This window comes from Culex quinquefasciatus, chromosome 3, assembly GCF_015732765.1.
Source record: "Culex quinquefasciatus strain JHB chromosome 3, VPISU_Cqui_1.0_pri_paternal, whole genome shotgun sequence".
Lineage (NCBI taxonomy): Eukaryota > Metazoa > Arthropoda > Insecta > Diptera > Culicidae > Culex > Culex quinquefasciatus.
In genome coordinates this window covers 16,704,648-16,725,005 of record NC_051863.1, presented here as the reverse complement: position 1 = coordinate 16,725,005, position 20,358 = coordinate 16,704,648, and the positions used below count along the sequence as shown (strand labels likewise).

The following is a 20,358-nucleotide window of genomic DNA, read 5'->3' as shown; positions in this document are numbered from 1 at the left end:
ACAGCAAACCTTCTCCCTTTTTCACCAAACCCCACCCATGGTGAAAATCGTGACGAACCCAAGAGTGACAGATCTATTTCACACTCAACGACGACGACGTCCCCGCGAGATCATCTTCTTCTCCCCTGGTTTTGAATGCCTCTCTCATCACTCGCGCGGCGAAACTCATCGCCGAGATCTCATCATCGTCTCCTGCAGAGCCAACTACGATAGATGAAAGAGAGTCGAATTTCACTCGCGTCTATTGCACCACGTGAGATTTTATGAGATCTTTTTTTTTTTGTTTGTTTATTTATTTTTTTCGGTTTGATTTGGCTTCATTTCCCACAGATTTAACGTCGTTTGGTCGTTTCTTAGGAGATGGCTATAACTCACTTTTAATTAGAGAAAAGATTAATTTTCTTCCAGCAAATTGCAATTTCGGTCGTGTGCCCGTTTTTTTCGCCGTTGATGACAGCCATCATAAAGTTCTAGATTAGAGCGAGATTCCAATCGTGTGGTTGGCCTTCTTGCTCAAGTGCTGCTGCTGCTTCGAAGGCAGGAGACGTCTTTATCTTTATGGAATTTGCCACTTGGCGCAATGTGTCGGACGGAGCAGAGCAGAGTACAAGTACTTTCGATTTCATTGGCTTGCAGGGGGCGAACCCTGTAATTGACGTTTTCAGAGTTTTTTTTATACAATTGATAGAAAATTAGATCATTTAAACGGTTTCTGATCTTTTTTAATAAAATGTTTTGTATGATTTGTAATAAAATGTTTGTACAATTGTCCAATCATTTGATGGTTTGGATTTTTGAAGCGTTTTATCGTTGTTATAGTGAGATATATGTTTGTTAACAATAGATATTTAGCTTGAAAATAAATGTCAATAGCTTTTGAAGATTTCACAACCAAAGCTTTATTTTTATATGAAATCTACAGTAGAAAGTTTGCTTGCTAGTTCAATTCAAAAAACACACTTTATAAGGGTAAATTTCGTATCTTTGGCAGGTGAAGATTTCAATCCTTTGCATCAAATTTGCTACCTCTCTTTAAATCCGGCAGATGAACTTATGAAATTTTGAAAATACAATGATCCTCGAAAATACTTTAAATCATTGTTTCTGCTATTCGGGTACCAAATGAACAGGATTTTTCCATTTTTTAAATACTCCAAATTTTCACAAAACTTCTTATTTTCGAAAATATACTAAAAATTTGAGGGTTTTACAATATGGGTATAAAGTGATCGAGAATTTTTCATGCATTCGAATGTAATAACCCAAATTTGTAAAATTACTCAACATTTTCACAAATCTACGTAATTCCTGAATAAAAATCAACATTTCAATTTTTATAATATGGGTATCAGATGATCGTTTTTTCATATATTTCGATAGTAATAATATTTTTGTGAAATACTCGAAATTAACACAAAACTACGCATTTGGAAAAAAAAATCTAAAAATTACAGTTTTCAATTCAATTCAATTCGGTTTTATAGGTAAATAATCAAGATACAATAAGTTCTTTTGAGGTACATAACAGAGTTTTGGAGTTCATTACAGCTGTGCGTTACAACATAACCCATGTTGGAACAGTTATTGCTTGTAAATAAAGGTCTCACCAAGAGTAAGAAAAAAATAAAAAATAACTTACTAAAATTGCAGAAAAAAAATTAAAACAAAAATTTTATGAAAAAGTGATTTTTTTCACAAAATTACGTTTCTCGAAAAAAATACTAAAAATTCAAATTAGTTATACATTGAATATCAAATGAGTGAAAAAAATTCATAAATTTCAAAAGTAATAACACTATTTTTTGAAAACATTCGAAATTTTCATAAAACTGTTTGTTTTCATAAAAATACTAAAATTTCAGTTTTTTACGCACAAAAATCCGATTATCAATTCTCTATCAAAACCGGAAATGGATTTTTTTTATTTGGCTCAAAATTCGTGGGGCCTTCCCTATAACCATATATTTTGTGTCATTGGTTCACCCATACAAGTCTCCATACAATTTTGGCTGCTGTCCATACAAAAATGGTAAGCAAATATTTAAACAGCTGTAACATTTCAGTGAATTTTCTGATCAATTTGGTGTCTTGGGCAAAGTTGTAGGTATTGTTGAGGACTATTAAGAAAAAAATCAGTACACGGAAAAACTATTTGCCAATTTTTTATCAATTTTTTTTACAAAAACTCAATTTCCCAAAATATGTATTTTTTTTATTTTCGAGATCTTTTGTTGTGTTTTAGGGAACAAAAATCCGCAACTTTTGAGCCATAGAGAAACATGGTCAAAAAATCTGCCACTGAGTTATGATTTTTTGGAAAAATTGTGATTTTTGGAAAAATCGAATTTTCATGCAAAAACAAGTTTGACATTATTTTTTTAATTTTAAAATTGAATTTCCAATCGAAAAGTACTTTACAGATTCTTTGGTAAAAGGCTCAGTTTTCAAGATTTAACCACCGAAAGTTTGATTTAAACGAAATATTTGCAGTTTTTCGATTTTTAAAAATAGTGACCATTTCTAATTTTTTTTTTTTTTTTTTTAGAGTTTCAAAAAATATGCTATAAAATTGTCTAAGAGACATTGAAGATTGAAGCTCTGGTTTCTGAGATACAGCGGAAATTTTCTAAGTCTCACCCAAACAACCAACTATTTTCCAGTGTCGATATCTCAGGAACTAATGGTCCAATTTTCAACGTTAAAACATGAAACATTCGAAATTTTTTTGAATATAAAAATGGTTGAAATCGGCCGAGTTGCTCATATAATTCTGTGAAATTTTTGAGTATTAAAAAAAATCCATCGAAATGTATGAAAAATTCATAATAATTTTATACCCACCTTGAAAAAAAAATACCCATTTTGTAAAAACTAAAACTTTGAGTTTTCTTTTTCCAAAATACGTAATTTTGTGAAAAGTTTTAGTATTTTTAAATATGCATTTATAACTTCGGAAATGTTTGAAAAAAATCAATCAATAATTTTGAGATTTTTTTCTGGAAAAAATTGCATTTTCAAACTACAGGACAAAAACGTATTTTTGTGAAAATTTTCATGAAATTGAAATGAATAACTGACGTCATCCCGATTCTGGAACACTATAATTTTTAATGTTTTGATGTTGTTTTGAGTTTAAGAATCAGGAAATAATTTGCAAAATCCAAAGAATTTTCGAAAAAAATAATCTTTTTTTCGGGATGGTTGAAAAGGTCATACAAACTATTGTCTTTCATATGTTTATAGGCCCTTATCAAAAAAAAGTCGAGAATTCAAAGACCCTCATATCAGATTTGGTATTTGGACTAGGTACGCCCACTTATTGATGTCATTCATCAAACATGAGGCGTGAGATTTTTTTTTTTAATTTCATCCTCAAAACTCCAGAGCATTTAAAGCGGAACAAATATTCAGCTAAAATTCAAAATTAGTGCAAAAATTGTTTTATTAAATTATAAAAAGAAAAATAGTTTTCTATCTATTTCTATCCTGTTCCATAGCAAATCCAGAAGGTTTTTTTTTTTAATTTTTCCTTCTCTTGCCAAACTCATTGTTTGAATATCTAATTACGTCAAAATGAATTATAGTTCAATTCATAGTTAAAAGGAACTCCAAAACTCTATTAGGTTATAAGAAATACGAAATTGTAAATTGATTATTTACTAAAACAATAAATTGAATTGAATTGAAAAAATAGTTTTCATGATAATATCCTTATATTTTTAAATAATTATTAGCTTATCGTGTTCTGGATAAAAATATTTAAAGAGATCAATATAAATTTGGAGAGAACACAGTAAAAATATAGTTATAAAACATCTGGGAATGACCACATCTTTTATGTCAGTAAAAACTGGAATTTTTTACTGAATGCAAAATAATATAAAAACTGAAACAAAATATTTCTCGAAATCAAAAGAGTTTCGGTTCAGAAAACTTTTACTTTAAATCATTTGAATAGTAGTTTAGACAACAAGTTGCAAAAAGAAGATTTTTTCAGCACGAGTCGTACATTTTTTCAACAAGGTTAACCAAATTGGATAAATACGACGAGTGCTGAAAAAATCAAATTTTGCAACGAGTTGCTTACAACATTTCGTACAACTTTTCAGCACTGGTATTAAAAGGTATTAATTTTCCATTCTGTTTTTTTTTTTTGGTAGGAAAAAGTAGGCCGTTGCGTTTCTTCAGAAGGACAGGAAAAGTTGACAGTTTTACAGCGGAATCAATTTTTTTTTGTTTTCTTGATATTCATTTTGAAAAAGAATGTTATTTTGAGAGGTGTAAAATATGATGGAAAAACTCTACTCTGGGAGAAAATTAAGGACATTAAGGATTTAAAAAATGTGAGGCTCATCGTAGAAAGACTCCAAAAACTCTGGTTCCAGCTCGGTTGGCACTGGCAGGGCCTCCCTCTTTCAGTTATCATCTCCAAGAACTGGTCGCAGGGATGGCACAACCGTGGCCGTGTCGTGCCGCGTGATCGCATTAAAGGCAATTAGAAGGCAGAAATCTGGATTATATAAGCCATAAACATGTAGCGCATCTCCTGCCGTGGTCGTCCTGCTACTGCCGCGGCACGATATTGGCACTATTGCGGCATCAAGTGCGCCGTATTGCAGAAGCAGCAGCAAATGATGATGACTTCTGCCGCAGTGCAGGTTAAACGGATCGGTATTTGCTCGTTATCGGCGGGCAGTCAGGAGAGAAGGTAGCACCGAGATGAGATCTGCTTTTTTATCATGAACTGGTTTTAGTTTTTTTTTTTTTTTCATTTTCATAAAGTCATGAATCGTTGACGCAAGATGGCGTGATTTACCCCGGCGGTTTGTGTGTAGTTGCTCAACTTTTGACTTGACTCTAAGGAGAAACGCAGTTTGAAGGATTTCGAGGCCGAGCTCGAGCAGGATAGGATGATGATCATTAGTCGATACAATGTCTAACCTGCGGGGACAATTTGAAGTCCATACCTGCTGCTAGTTAACTAATCGTTATGAGATCAGCTCTCCTTGTTAGTTTTTTTCTTTTTCTCTCTTATTTGCAAAAACCCAGGAAGTTGATCGGATTTTGCGATGGTTGTCGACTGTTAAGATTATGCTAAATAGGGTGCCCCCTCCTGTGGAGTTGGGTATAGAACGAGTTTTTAATAAGTAGAAGCGATTTTAATTTAATCTTAATTAGAAGGCTTAAAGAAGGAATCGTTATTGGCTACTGTTTCATTAAAAGTCGATTAGTAATCGTGCGTGTTACAAGTTTCCGTAAAGTTGGATTCAAATGAAAGAAAAAGTAATTATTTATAAATCGCATACGGCTAAGTGCAGTTTGTCAAATTACCTCATAAACTTGATAATAAATTCATGAATTTAGTCATCCGAAATATCGGTTTTCTCTCTCCTTCCGAAAAGTTTTGTTCCCATTCCAAAGCTTTGCGCGCCTTCCCTCGGGAAGGAATTCACAGGTTGTTGCTCCCGTTGGCGCAGAAAAAAAGAGATACGATTTCACGAAACTGCTACCACGCTCCGTAACAACAAGCATTTTGCTTAATTAAAATTAATTATTTCGTTTGTCGCGATAACAACTGCTTCTGCTGCTAAATCCCAGTAGGCCATGCGTTTTTCTGCTTCTGCTGTAGGTCCAGCCCCAGCCAGCAGAACACAAACCGTCCTCTTCGGACGAGCGCTGCTATAAATTACATCGTCCAAGCCTACTTTGGCCGGCCGGGGGGGTTTGATTTAATTGTCACCCGGCGTAAACAAACCAACGTCAGCGCGCGCCATCGGAACGCCCCTCTGCGGCGGATTTTATGACGCAATTTTGGGACCATTGCAACTGCAGCCTTTTTGATTAAGGTGGTGGTCTCTTTTTTTTGGGGTCGAACTGCGCGTAATTAAATTTGAAACTGTCTTTTTTTTGTGTATCTCGCAAAATATGTATCCGATTTCGGGTGGGAATCGATAGGCGGAATGGCGGAGGTTGGAGGAGGGGTCCGGACCGGGAATCAAGATTAATTTCGATCTCGCTGGATTTGGCGGCAAAGCTTGTTGCCACCGCAGCTGCTGCTGTCCGGATGAAATTTATAACTTCTTTACCAGGGCCTCCTTTGGTAGATTTTGAGTACAAGATAGTGGAATTATGGGCGGCTTTTGGCAGTTTAAGCCATTATTTTATTCACAATTTTGTGGAACTTGTTTTCAATTGAATGATTTTCCAAAACAAAAAAGCTTTAAAAAATAACTGGATTTTTTCTAGAATTTTGTCAAAATTGACCAGTTGGGAAATTTTCTAGAATTTTGCTTTTTAATTCATGTTTTTTTAGTTTAGATTTTTTTTTCACTTGGTTGAAAATTTGTCCCTGATTCAAAAGGCAATATTGCCTAAATTTGAAAAAATAAAATAAAAATACAACTTAGCTTACAACTATTTTTTCAAAATTTATGTTTGAATTATTTTTTTAAATTTTCGGAAGAAATGGCAAAACAAATAAGAATTTTTTTAACCAATTTGTAGTGACAAAAAGTATTTTAAAAAACAGGCTTAAAAAATTTATGAATGTCATATTTTTCGATGTAGTTCATCCCTACTTGTAGTAAGTTCGGTAAGTTTACCGAAGTAACCAAATTGATAAAAAATAAATTACAAAATTCACAAAATTTACACAATTTACAAAATTTACAAAATTTACAAAATTTACAAAATTTACAAAATTTACAAAATTTACAAAATTTACAAAATTTACAAAATTTACAAAATTTACAAAATTTACAAAATTTACAAAATTTACAAAATTTACAAAATTTACAAAATTTACAAAATTTACAAAATTTACAAAATTTACAAAATTCACAAAATTTACAAAATTTACAAAATTTACAAAATTTACAAAATTTACAAAATTTACAAAATTTACAAAATTTACAAAATTTACAAAATTTACAAAATTTACAAAATTTACAAAATTTACAAAATTTACAAAATTTACAAAATTTACAAAATTTACAAAATTTACAAAATTTACAAAATTTACAAAATTTACAAAATTTACAAAATTTACAAAATTTACAAAATTTACAAAATTTACAAAATTTACAAAATTTACAAAATTTACAAAATTTACAAAATTTACAAAATTTACAAAATTTACAAAATTTACAAAATTTACAAAATTTACAAAATTTACAAAATTTACAAAATTTACAAAATTTACAAAATTTACAAAATTTACAAAATTTACAAAATTTACAAAATTTACAAAATTTACAAAATTTACAAAATTTACAAAATTTACAAAATTTACAAAAATTACAAAATTTACAAAATTTACAAAACTTTTCTTGTATTTTTTCATTTTCTTGTTTTTAACATAAAACTTGAGTTCTACGACCCCATTTTAGTCAAATTTGAGTTGTTGATTGCCTTTTGAAAATAAAATCCATTTTTTCAATATTGCATCACCGCTATTTTGGCCGCCATCTTGGATTTAAAAATTCTAAATAATTTTAGCGTAGTTTAGGGGTCATACCTATCAAAAATTAGAAAAAGAATTTTTTTTTTTTTCGTGATTCGATTATCCGAAGTTTTGATTATCCGATGTGATTTTTTTTCCGAGGCCTTCGGATAATCGAGTCTAGACTGTAGAACGATTTTTGTGCCTATAATTTTTTTCTGAAAAATTGTTGTCAAAAAAAGAAAAGAAAAATTTCCGTTACAGATCGCCAAAAGATCTCAGAGAATTGCTCTCGTACAAAAATAAATGCTTTTTTAGGTCGCTGTCATTTTTTTCAACCTTCATTCTGTCGAAAATAACTGACTTCTGAGAACTGAGTTCTAAAATTTTCGCTTAAGCTTCGAAATCGATTGACAGTGTTGCCAGGTCATCAAAATTGAGCACTTATTGAAAAGGGGTTTCAAATATTTTTTTAAAAATGTTTCGAAAGATGGAAAGTATATTCAACAAAAATTGCAGCATTCGGCCTCAAACCCGTTCTATAAAGTTCACCTTCATACTGCTCCCTTAGGACAGTGTTGCCAGATATTCCAATTTGTTACAAAAAAAACATCTCAAAATCTTGTCGAAAGGAGAAGTCTTTTTAATCAAAATACAAAACAATCAGTCTTGAAAAGTTATGTAAATTTACTTAAGTGTCCATCACTTTGACAGGGTTGCCAGAAACGCCAATTTGATACATTAAAGGGACATGATCTTAAAAAAAATCTACAAACTGATCTATACTCTTGCATATTTTATTTAAATTTCCAATAGTTAAACAATGTAATTTAAATTAAATTCATATTGTCTGCCTAAACATTATTTTTCCTATACCAATTCCTCCTGTCAGCCAGCTCAAATCACTCTCCGAAAAATATAACATTTCCCTCAATTGTCGCACAACAAAAGGCACATTCCGTTGTCAATTCGTCCGCGGCGATCTCATTCGCAAACTTCACCATCAATCAGGCCTAGTAGAGCTTTCTTTATATTGTCCGAATTGGCTTAGTTTCCTCCACCAGCACACACACACATCCAAGTAGGCAGGAAGTGCAGAGCAGCTCTTTTTTTTTAAGGTGACATGCACACGTGCACCCTTTGCTCTCGATTTATTCCACTTAAAAGCTAATAAATATCGACTGGAATCGTTTGTCGCTCCCGCTGTGGACGATCCCTTCCCGAAACTTTTCTTCCGGCGACACATTGAAAAATGATCTCATTGTTTCGATTCTCGGCGGGTCGATTTCCCTCTCTCGAGAGTGGTTGATGTTTTGTTTTATCAAACTCTCGAAAAAGTGTGCCTCGAAGAAGTTTAAAGTGCATTTCGCGCTGCATGTTCGGGCATCCGGTTTTCGGCCATTTTAATGGGCTTCCCAATGGCTGACACAAGTGAGTGAGCTCTTCCCTCCTTAATGAGTTTGATCTTTTCGCCTGAGAAGTGAAGCGGAGAAAAAAAAAGAGGGAAAAAGTGCTTTTCATTTAGCGCTTTTATTTGATGATGATACGTGAAACATAAAATCAAAACGAAACGTTCGTCCATTATCGAATATCTTCACATTTCACTCGGCTTTTTGGCACTCTTGCCCCCGAGTGGCAAGTGTCACCCGGGGTCCCGCTGCGGCCCAATCAGCCAATCAGGACGGTTTCAATTAGTGCGGAGTCGAATTCCTCCGAGAATCGACTTTTGCGATCGTTTGAAAGACTGCAAAAAAAAACCTCACTCACTCCGTTAATAACTCATTAAAATACCGAGCGCGAGCGAGCTGAGAAATTTTTAATCATCATCATCGTCGCCCAAGTCCCTGGCGCGAAATAAGCGGGTTCGTCGCTTGCGCGCGCTCAAGTCCCCAGCGCGAAAAAGCAGTTTCCTGCCCGCCCTAATGAGCTTTTATCAGCGTACTTAAGCGTAATCATCAATTCGCACCGATTGCAGCTAGAATTTCCCGTGCGCCGTTAGCCTAAATTCTCCAAATTTAAAAAAAAGGTTTCACGAATGGAGACGCACGGCGTTTGAATCTCCCGTCACCAGCGCGCCTTGGTGCGCCCCCAGAAGCCCCACTCGAACTCGTTAAACACATTCATTACTCATTAAAGTTGATTGTAAATGGGTTTCGAATTGCCACAAAACGGTGTTCAAGTTGTGTGTGCGCGGAAAAAAAACAAGACCATCCATACGGCATGAATTATGGATCGAAAATCGATTAACTGTCGTCGTCGATTGACGACGATCGCGAGGAGTGGTAATGTTGGCGCGATGGCACTGCCTGCTTGGTTGGCCAGCTGGAATGCCACACGACAAACGCCGCAGGGGTAATAAAATCGAATGAAAATGTACCAACATAGTTTAGTGGCAATCCAGTGCTGCATTGGTTTGAATTAGAAGCAGCAATTTAAAGCTTGGAGGGATCAAGAAGGTGGAAACTGTGTTAATTAAGTGATGTACTCGGCTTATGAGGACGGTCTTTTGAGAAAAAGTTTTTTTGCTAGATTTTTTGAACATTAAATGCTTCATAGCATAATTTCATAGAAACTTTTTCAAATGATCTCAAGCGCAAAAAAGGTATTGAAAATAATCCAACTTAAACAATATCCAAAATCTGTTATTGGCCTGAATTTGAAAGAAATTATTCAAATAAAATGTCCTTTTCAGCGTTCCGTTCTCAAGATTAAATTCTTTCTTCTAAAAAATCGCCTTCAAGCCTAAACAATTTATAAGAAATGCCCACAACATACTGGCCTACTACGCCACAGCAGACCCTCCAATCATCGCACCTTTTATGGAGCTTTACCACCCTGCCTACCCCCCCTTCTCACTCGGAAAAGCACTCAAAGTCATCCGAGCAATTTCCTGCGCCTCCTTTTCGAGAGCACGCGTCGCACCGCCGCCGCAAATTATCATAAAGTCAAGCAAGCCAGCGCACGCACCAAAGCCTACTTCGGGGGAACGCACCTTTCGACGTTGCACTTGACTTGGTTGCGAGTGGCGGCTGTGGCCTACTACGACGGTTCAGGAATGTTCTATGCTTCCTCCCTTTCCACTTCCCCCTGGCGGGAATGTCATCGTGGAGGGCTTTATTTGAAAGAAACTTGTTTTAATGGCTAGTTAGAGTATATTTTTGCTTTTAATTATCAAAAATGAAAATTTCAGCAGATTTAAAAGGAACCCTACAATTTCTTACAGACACAACATAATGCTCATTGATCACAACACAACCCACTTACACGAGTTATTGCCTAATCTTTACCCCTAACAGAAAGCTTCAAAATTATCAACACCCTTTTTCGATTCGATAAGTTTTCCTCCCACAAATGCTTTAGCACTCCTGGCACACACTCCAAAAGTCCACACATGATTCCTGGCGGTCCAAGTCACGTTTCGATTATCATTTTTCACTACGCCTTTGCAATTAATCCGCGTGCCATATGAACAACCTTAGAGGTCCACTCTTTTAAGGTAAATGGTGCTAATGTGGAATTATTGGAAAATTTTGCTTTTTTAACTTAAAACGGCCTAATCAAATTTTATAAATTTCTAACAATTTAAGAGGGATTAATTTAGGCGATTTTAATAGAAACCAGAAAAGTTCACGAATAAATTAAAATAAACGTTAAATTTTCATACAAAATTTGGCCCTTTGACTGAGCAACAGAGCTGGAATTTTCTTATTTTTTTATGTGATCATGTGGTCAAGTCTATCTCTGTTTTTTTTTTTTAAATTTGAAAAAAGACATTTTTACAAATAAAACAATGATCCTAAAAAGGTTTGAACATGCAGGTGCGCTATGTTAAAATTTCACGTCTTTTCGATACAAAAATCAAAGAGTTTATTTCTTTACTAATTAAAAACTTAAGGTCGTTGTATTTGTTTGTTCGAAGATTCAGCAAATTTTATTGCAAGTTTTTGCACCCCCCTCCTCCATCAAAATTGCACTTAAAGTGAGGAGGCAAAAAATAACTATTGACTTCAATTTATATTTTCATTGGAAAAAAACTTGTAAAATCGATGGCAAAATACATTCTATATTGATTATTTTTGCAATTTTAATCCAAAAAAAACTTTTGTCCCTTTTTACAGTTTTTGAATTTTCTGATCACAAATAAGTGAAAAACGTAAAAATTTCAGGATTTTTTTTTTACAATTTTTTTGATATTTAGCGAAATTTTTGATACTGTAATGTATCCTGTGCAACCTTCTGAGATACTTTTCGCCTTAAAATGTTGAAAATCAGTCTTTAATTTTTTATTTTTTTTTTTGTTTGTGTCAAAGTGTCATCCAAACAGCACTTAAGCTAAGAACAAGATTGTCCGTTCGACGCACAGCAGAACGCTGTGCCAGTTTGATTTTTCCATCAACTGTCAGTCGAACAATCTGCAGGGGTTGCTTTGTTCAATGGTCGATGACTGGCAGGCTATGATGACAGGTGCAAAATTTTGCGTTTGCGTTCAGGCCTGACGGACAATCTTGTTCTTACCTTTACGATTTTCAATTTTAAAAAATCAATGATTCCTTAAATGTTGTGTTCGTTTCGTTTTTTTTTTATATATCAAAACATACATTTGAAGAAGGCATAATATTCAAATTTTGAATTTTGAAATTTAAAATTTCGAGCTTAATGTTTAAAAAAGCAAGCAGTGCACAAAATGCTTTTAACATATTTACAGATATGCTACTGTCACAAATTTTCAAAATATTAATGAATTTAAGAAAGCTATTTTTTGTTCAAAGTACCTATCACGTCCTTTTCCAATCGTTTGTCGATTTTTTCCCCGTAATCCTCCTATACCGTTATAATGAAAATAAATGAAAACATTTTCTGGTCTAGTTTTCGAGACGCAGCCCTTTTAAGATGTTACACCCGATTTTCAATAAGAAACCCAAAACAATCTATACAATTTCAGTATTTTAAAAAATATGCATTTCGAAATAATGATGAATTTTGCTTCATGTGACTGTCGAGCATCTCTAAGCCAAGTTTCAGAAGGTTTGTTGATGTAGTTCTCGAGATATAGCCATTTTTAAAAATGTGATTTCAAAATAATGATAATGATGGATTTTGCTTCATATGACTGTCAAGTATCTCTGGGCCAAGTTTAAGAAGGCTTGCTGATTTGCGGCGTGTTTTCTAGAACAACCTTATCTGGAAAAAATAGTCATCGCCACTTTCAAATGTGTCTTATAGGAAATTTTCTCAGTTTTCCATTGCTTCTAAAAGCGAAATGTTTCAACGGGAAATTTCTGAGATATCTCTATTTTAAGTTTTTTGGTTTTAAATTCCTTTTTTATTTATTGGAAACTTTATACTAACAGTTCAGAAAACTTATCAAATGATGTGTTTCATGAGTCATTTACTCATCAAAATGTTTGCACATTTTGATGAGTAAGACAAGAAACAACTTTGTAGAAGGTTGCAAACCGCTGAACATTTTGAAAATTATGTTTTGTCTAAGTTTTTGAATATATGGGATTTATTCAGAAATTAAAATCATAAAACAGTGTAAAAATGTATTTTTTACAAGAATTATTTGATAATTACATATTTTTTGTGTACAAATATCACGTGTCTACTCTGATTTTGCTTGTTCAACCGAAACTTTGGCAGGTTTGTGATTGTTAATGGTATTATTGAATTTTAATGAATAAATTTGATATTTTCTTAAGCAAACATTAACCAGGAACATAAATACAAATATGATTTGATATCGAAAATGTACTACATATTACTGTAGCAAGCTTCAAAAGTCATATTTTCATGAGTATAAAATAAAGATGAAATTTTATAAAATGTTTTCTGTAGAAAATGCACTTAAAAGTAGCAATAAAACTCGAGTCTTCCAAATCATAATTCTGAAAACACCGTCACAAACACGATAGTCTTATAAACTTTTAAAATATTGCTAATTCCTTGATCATTTAATACAAAAAAAAACTGAAACAATCATTTCATACTAATGAAAAGTATTTCTCCTAAAGCTAGCAACAGTAATTTGCTGTATATTTTCGATTATAAAACATGTTTTGTATCCATGCAACTAGTTAGTGTTCAATTAAGGAAACATGATATTTATTCATAAAAATCTTATAATACCCTATCAATCTCAAACCTGTAGAAATTTCGGTTGTATCAGCTAATTCCAAGCTGAATCAGAGCAGACCGGTGTTATTTGTATACAACAATTATGTAATAATCTATTTGTTCTTGTAAAAATAATATTTCAATACGGTTTTATTATTTGAATAAATCCCACATATTCAAAAATTCGGTTCAAACTTAATTTTCAAAATGTTTAGCGGTTTGCAACCTTCTACAAAGTTGTTTCTTGTCTTATTTTGCACATTTTGGTCATTTAAATACACATGAAACACATCATTTGACAAGTTTACTGGACTGTTATTTAAAAGTTTCCAATAAATGATCAAGGATTAAAAAAAAGGATTTAAAAAAAAACTTCAAATAGAGATATCTCAGAAATTTTCCGATTAAACATATCGCTTTTAGAAGCATTGGAAAGCTGAGAAAATTTCCTATAAGACACTTTTGAAAGTAGTGATGACTATTTTTTCTCCTTAAGGTTGCCCAGAAAACACGCCGTGCATTATCTTGAAATGCATTTCAGTTTTTTTTTTTTTGAAAATCGGGTGTTACATCTTAAAAGGGATATATTTCGAAAATTACATCAGCGAATGTTTTCACCAAAATCTCGGATTACTTTTTTTTTATTCAAACGGTATTTTGGGAATTAAAATTTTTGTAATTGAAGTGTTAATTTTAAAATAGAGTAAATTCTTTTGAATGTTAATATTTTTTCTGAGCTGTCCTCTACAACTTTACTGAAGACACCAAGTTGATCCAAAAATATTTAATTTTTGAATCGATTGATGCAAATTATTTTCAAAGTTTTTGTTCCTCTGCTCTGACTGGAGTCGAGAGGAGGGCAAAAAAATAAAAATAAAATAACTAGTTGTTTCAACATTTGAAAGAATTAACCAAACAGAAAAAAATAAAAATTATGTGTTCTCAGCAGTTAAAATCAATCACAAAGGGTGTCTGTAATTGTAAACATTAAGTGGTTTGTTCCCTTCGATTTTTCGGGAAAATTTGGAGGGTGGGGAGACAATGTTTATGTTAAAAAAAATTTCAAAATATCTCTCAAATTCTTCTATGGTTATTGGTCAATTCCTAGTCCGGACCAAAACTACTTTTACAAAAAAATGTTTCTTCTGATCGGAAATAGAAAATATATGTTATAAAACTTTTTCGAAAAAGTTTACAAGAAATTGTACAAGTTTTTCCATTAGCATTTCTATTTTTAAGTAATTAGTTATTTAGTCATACAAATTTGATTCAAGCAGCTTGCACGGTAAACAAATCAAACTAATCCCAACATTGCCTCCCTCACCCTAACTCGGACATACCCCTCTAAAAATTTCAACAGCAGCAGCAGCACTGTGCTGTTCGAAACCCCACATGATAAATATCAACCGCGACGTCACGGTCCCTAGCCACACCACCACCACCACCACAATCTAACAAAAGCAATTTCATCGCCTTTCCGGCGGTGGCCAGCGTAGGACCACCCCATCTCCCTGTGTCCCGGCCCAATCTGGCGCGTTCGATCACAATTTATTGATCGATTTAGCGAAATAATTAATAATGATTCATAACTAGTGTTTTTGCGCGGCGGCAGCAGCCAGCAAACATTCGGTATATCACGACCCAGCTCGACTCGGCTTAAGACCACACCAGCGAGTCTTTTGTTTGCCCGGTAGACTGAGTCCTACAAGTTAGTTGAGCCTCCGTTAATAAATAAGGCACGCTGCTGTTTGGTGTTGTGTGTGCGCTTGTTGCAGAACAAATTGCTTTTGATGTATAGATGGCAGAGGTACAAAAAAAAAGCTCGGCTTAAGCTGCTAGTGGCGGCATTTTGGCGCGAACCAATTGGTGGTCGAGTTGAGGAGTTTTTGGGCGGGCTGCACTTTTGCTGCACACTGCGGTTGACTTGTCAGAAATGTCGTGTTTTATAAATTTAGTTAAACTGGCTGAAGTCGATAACGGTTTGTGGAACTGCAAGAAGGACTACTGTTTGAAGGGTGGGAGAAAAAGGGTTCGTCACTTCTGGGTGCGCGCGTTGAAGTCTTTTTCAATTTGAAGGCATAGTTACGGATTGCTGTGATCACAAATCAGTAACGATGATTTGTTGATTTATGAATAACCGTTTGTGGAATGATTTAAGATTTTTTTAACTGAAAAAAAACTTTTAAAAAAATCAATCGAATAAAATATCACAACAAAGTTTCTTATTTCCTGTTTAAAAAAAACGGCAAAACTTCCGACCTTTTTTTCCAGCGCCTACTTTGCTGCGCGATTTTCCCACGGACCAGTTCGCTCCCGTCGTCGGAAGTAGCCGCCCGAAAACAAATGATTCAATTCGTCCAATTTACGTCGCCCCAACGTCCATTCGTTGTCCAGGTTGGACCGCGCCAGGGGTAGGTCCACATAAATTTCTCGCCAGCCGAGAACGCACGCTGAGTGTGTGAATCCTCCTTCCTCTGGGAAAAAATTGAGCGCTCTCTGGATTATGCTTTCGAAAGGGGGTATTTTTTGTGGAAAAATATGGAAGGGGATACAAATTCCCAAATTAATTAAACGATATTTTTCACATTTTTCGCGTACGACATTGTAAAATTTCACTCGTTGAGTTTTTTTTTCTTTTCTCAAATGAAAATAAATGATTATTATTTTGGCAGTTTCGCGCGCGAAACCTTAACTTCTTGCGCTGCCGTCCCGGGAGCTGATCTTTATTTAATTCCACTTTTTTTCTCCTTCGCCGTGCATCTTCCCCCCCGGAGGGGTCTCTTCCTCTTCGGCAAAGATTAATCGAAAGTGCCTCCGCCGCAGCATCCTTTCGGATCGACCGCGCGGCGGTGGCAGCGACCACTCGCGCTTATGACGCTAATTAAATGTGTTTTTAAAAGTGCAGCTGAATTATGACTTTTTATGACAGCCAGCGCCGTGCCGCACCGCGGTGTGCATCCGAGGAAGATGAGTTATCTGGACAACGGAGCAAACGCACACACAGATACACTCGTGCAGACAGTTTTATACAACTTTTTAAAGGATGAGCTCGAAATAAGTTGCAGTAGGCCATAAGAAGAGCTCGGTTCGTCGCTTGAAGTCGCTCAAGTCTCTGGCGCGCGCGGCGCGGCGCTGACTTTGTTGGGGCCTGCTACGATCGGCTCGGTGCTGGTTCACACACGGGAGTGAATTATGAATTATTATCTTTATCTTTACGAGTTTTCGGCACAAGATGACGAGGACGAGGACGAATGCAGTGAAAGAAAAGTGTTTGCTTCTTTTTCGCGGATTTTTTTCCCCCTCTTCAGTTACTTAGTTGCTCCGACTTATCTCGCGCGCGTTAAGCGTGATGCTGCCGTCAAAAGTGATAAAGCGGCAGAGTGCTGAAATTAAGCAGATGAAAGGAGTTTTGTCGTAATAATAATAAAAAAAAAAGTTTGACTGGCAATTTGGCGGGCTTTTTTTGTCTGTCCAGCTTAAACTGTCTGATTTTATAAGAAAATTGCGATTCTTCGGCTTGAAACATACTGGAAATGGTCCTCGCCACGCAAAAAAAGGGACACGTCCCCCGGCCGGACTTTAGGTGACGATGATGGTCATTTAGATAAGCCCCAGAAAAAGCGCGACGGAGGTCGGCCGGGTCATAATATTGATTCCCTTGCCGCCGCCGGGGTCATTAAGAGCGGGACTTTTAGTTTGGGTCGTAAAATCGGCAGACTTTGACGATGGGATCGCACTTGCGAAAGGTAATTTACTTAAGAAAGGGAGGTTTTAGTGGATTTAATCTGCATTGTGTGTTTTTTTAAATTTTTGCCTTTAAACCTTCAAAAATGATGAACTTCTAAAAAAATCTTGAATCAAGCAAAACATAAGAAATCGTCGCATCTTCTACATAGTAGGCGTTGAAGCCTTCAACAGAGCTTTCTTCCACGTCGTTCGGAAGCACTCCCAAGGATGACGCGGGCACAGCCTACTCAGTTCAAATTAGCATAAATTGCATACGACGATGATGTCCCCCGTACGTTCTGAAGCGCGGTGACAGCCTCCTTGGATGCGTTCCGCGCGGAAACCTGTTTCAAATGTTGATTCAACTTGTGTGTTTGAATGCAACTTTGTTCGGATCCCTATTTGCAGCTCTAAGGGCCACGAACCGCAGCAGCAGCACCGTGAGAAAAGCCACTTTGCATGCAATAAATTATCACCTGTAAAGTACCTTTTTTGCTTGCTGCGGTTAACAAACGCTAGGCATTATTGTGTGTACATATTTGCCAAGTGTACCAGTGCAGATATACTGCAGGGTAGGGTAAAGTGACCCCTTTTTGACAGATCGAAGTTTCTCTTCACTTTTTTTTTGACAAAATTTGAAGAAACTTTGAAATCAACGCTGTCAAGCCAAGAATTAAAAAAGGTCCAAAATAGGCCACCTTGCCTCCTTCTACTGCTAGTTCAGGTGTGTAAAGTTAGCCGGGCCGGGCCGATTGTTCGCCGCTCGCCGTCGCAGGTGAATGCTTTCTGTTTACATTTGTTATCGATTTGTTTATGGTTGTGCACTTTTCACCTTAATTCTTGCTGCTTAGTGGTTCGGAGTATTTCGCGTGTATTTTTTTAAGGTGGCTTTGAGTGAACTTTGCTTGTTTCGGCGGGAGATTTAGGAGCGTTTTTAGCAACAAATTTTTGCTCCGGCAGGTGTGGCATTGCAGTTGTTGGTGCATAAATATTATTTATATCTTTTTGCTAAATTATGCTTCGCGGAAAAAGTCGCGCGCGACGGAGTTGCCGCGTTGAATCGGGGGTAGAGTACAAAAATGGGAATGTATCTTGCGTTGGGAATCGTGTTTAGCAGGGTGGTCTGAAGAATTTGTGGTGGGACAGCATTTTTGTTTGCTTCAATGAGGAATGCAGATCTGCACTACTGAGTTTTTGAGTAAGTAAAAACATACTGAAATTTTAGCAAACTTTGACAGCCTTTGACTATGTAAACCTTAACTGAAGTTCAGTGAAAAAAATAATGACATTTTCAGTAGATCCTTTTTTGCAATAAATATAAACTGGAAAAAAACACACACACAAAAATGACAATTTGTATGATTTTAAAGTTTTTTTATGTTTTGCTAATTTCATTTCATTTCAATCATTACACTATATTTGAATTGGCAAAGATTAATGAATTCGTTTCACAACATAAAATAATTTCTGTAGATTTTGCATTCTTTCAAACATGACAATTTAAAAGATAATTGTTTCTTTATTTAATTTTATTTAGCAGATGATTTTTTTTGCTCTGGAACATTTTGCATTAGTTTCAAAATAATCAGTTTTTTGAAAATAATTCCTTTAAAAAAAATTATGGTATTTTAAATATTTTCAACCATAACCAGTTCATTAAAAATAAATTGATCTAAAAAAAAATCTCAATTGTTTACATTTTTTAAAACTTGACCAGTTCTGTGTCCTATTTTGAAGATGATTTTATTTATTTCTGGGAGTTTTTGATTCCTTTTCAACATAACCAGTTCCTTTTAAATTTTTAAAAATAAATTGGTTTAGCAACCAAAAAAAATTTGTTTTTAAACAAATAGGGTTTTTAACTATTATTTTATGAGTTTTTTCATTCCTTCAAGCATCAAAAGTTCTGCGAATTTAAAGATGTGGGTTTTAATTTAATTTGCCCATTTTTAGCATGACCAGTCAAAACCAACACATTGCTGATTTTTTTTTAGTTTTTGCATTCAATAAAACATCTATAAAAATTGGTTTTCATTATTGATAATATATTCTTTTATTTCTGAGATATTTTGTTTTGAGTACAAAAAATACGAGGTGCAGTTAAATTATTCTGTCAAAATGAGATTTTTCAGCCAAAAACAAATACAAATACAAATTTTAAAAGCAAAAAAAGTTACAGTGCACCAGATTCGTACTCTTTAAAAGGGTTTTTATCTCAAGAACTCGGAAAATTTACTCTTTTTTATTAAGTTTTTAAGTTTTATTTTTTTTTATCTGAAATCCGACCCAATCTTTTTTCGCAGTGTAATTTTATGTAATAAAAAGTAAAAATTTAAATATTTTAAGTATCAGTTTGAGTGAATTTTCATTTATTTAGCCCACAACAAGTAAATATATCAACTTGATCAGAACAAGAAAAGCATTTAGTAAAATGACAAAAAATTACTAAATCAATTTTTTTTAAATTACTCAAAAAAAGTTTGAGCAAATCACTATTTATCCCAATTTAAATTTCATGTATATTTTGAATGGGAAACGGAGAAAACTCCACAACATTGGGGAAGTTCTAACACATTTGGTTATGTAAGGAAGAGTCAGTCTTGATTTTAAAATAACATGCTGTTCCTTATAAAGTATAATTTATAGAAACTTACCTCCAAAAAATGTTTTATTTTGTTTATAATTGTAACTCTTTTTCCACTAAATTCACTAGTTTCATTTCAATTATTTAAAAAATAACATTCATTGAATGATTTTTTTTCAATGTTATATTCAAAATCAAACATGTTGAAAATTCAAAATAAAATTCCAAAAACTTTTCTAACCAATTTTGTCACCTGAATTTTCTCATGGATTCTCAAAAAAAAATAGTTTCGTGCTCAAAGTTCAAATCTCGTATATATTCACACATTTTAGGCGGAACGCTGTCTATTTTGTAAACAGTCTTGTATGGATAAACCAACGATGCGATAAAATCCAAATAAAAATAATCGTGGGTATTCAACATTGCTCAAATGTGTGGAAAAAATTAGAGATCTGCTCCAACGCAAAATAGCTGTCTCACCGGTCAGCCT

The 20,358-nt window shown here is 34.3% G+C and overlaps 1 protein-coding gene across 1 annotated transcript in view; it reads left to right on the top strand.

Annotated features, from left to right (window-relative positions):
• LOC6048763 (M-phase inducer phosphatase) overlaps positions 1-20,358 on the top strand; it is a 221,842-nt gene that overhangs the window by 173,602 nt on the left and 27,882 nt on the right. The window lies entirely within an intron of this gene.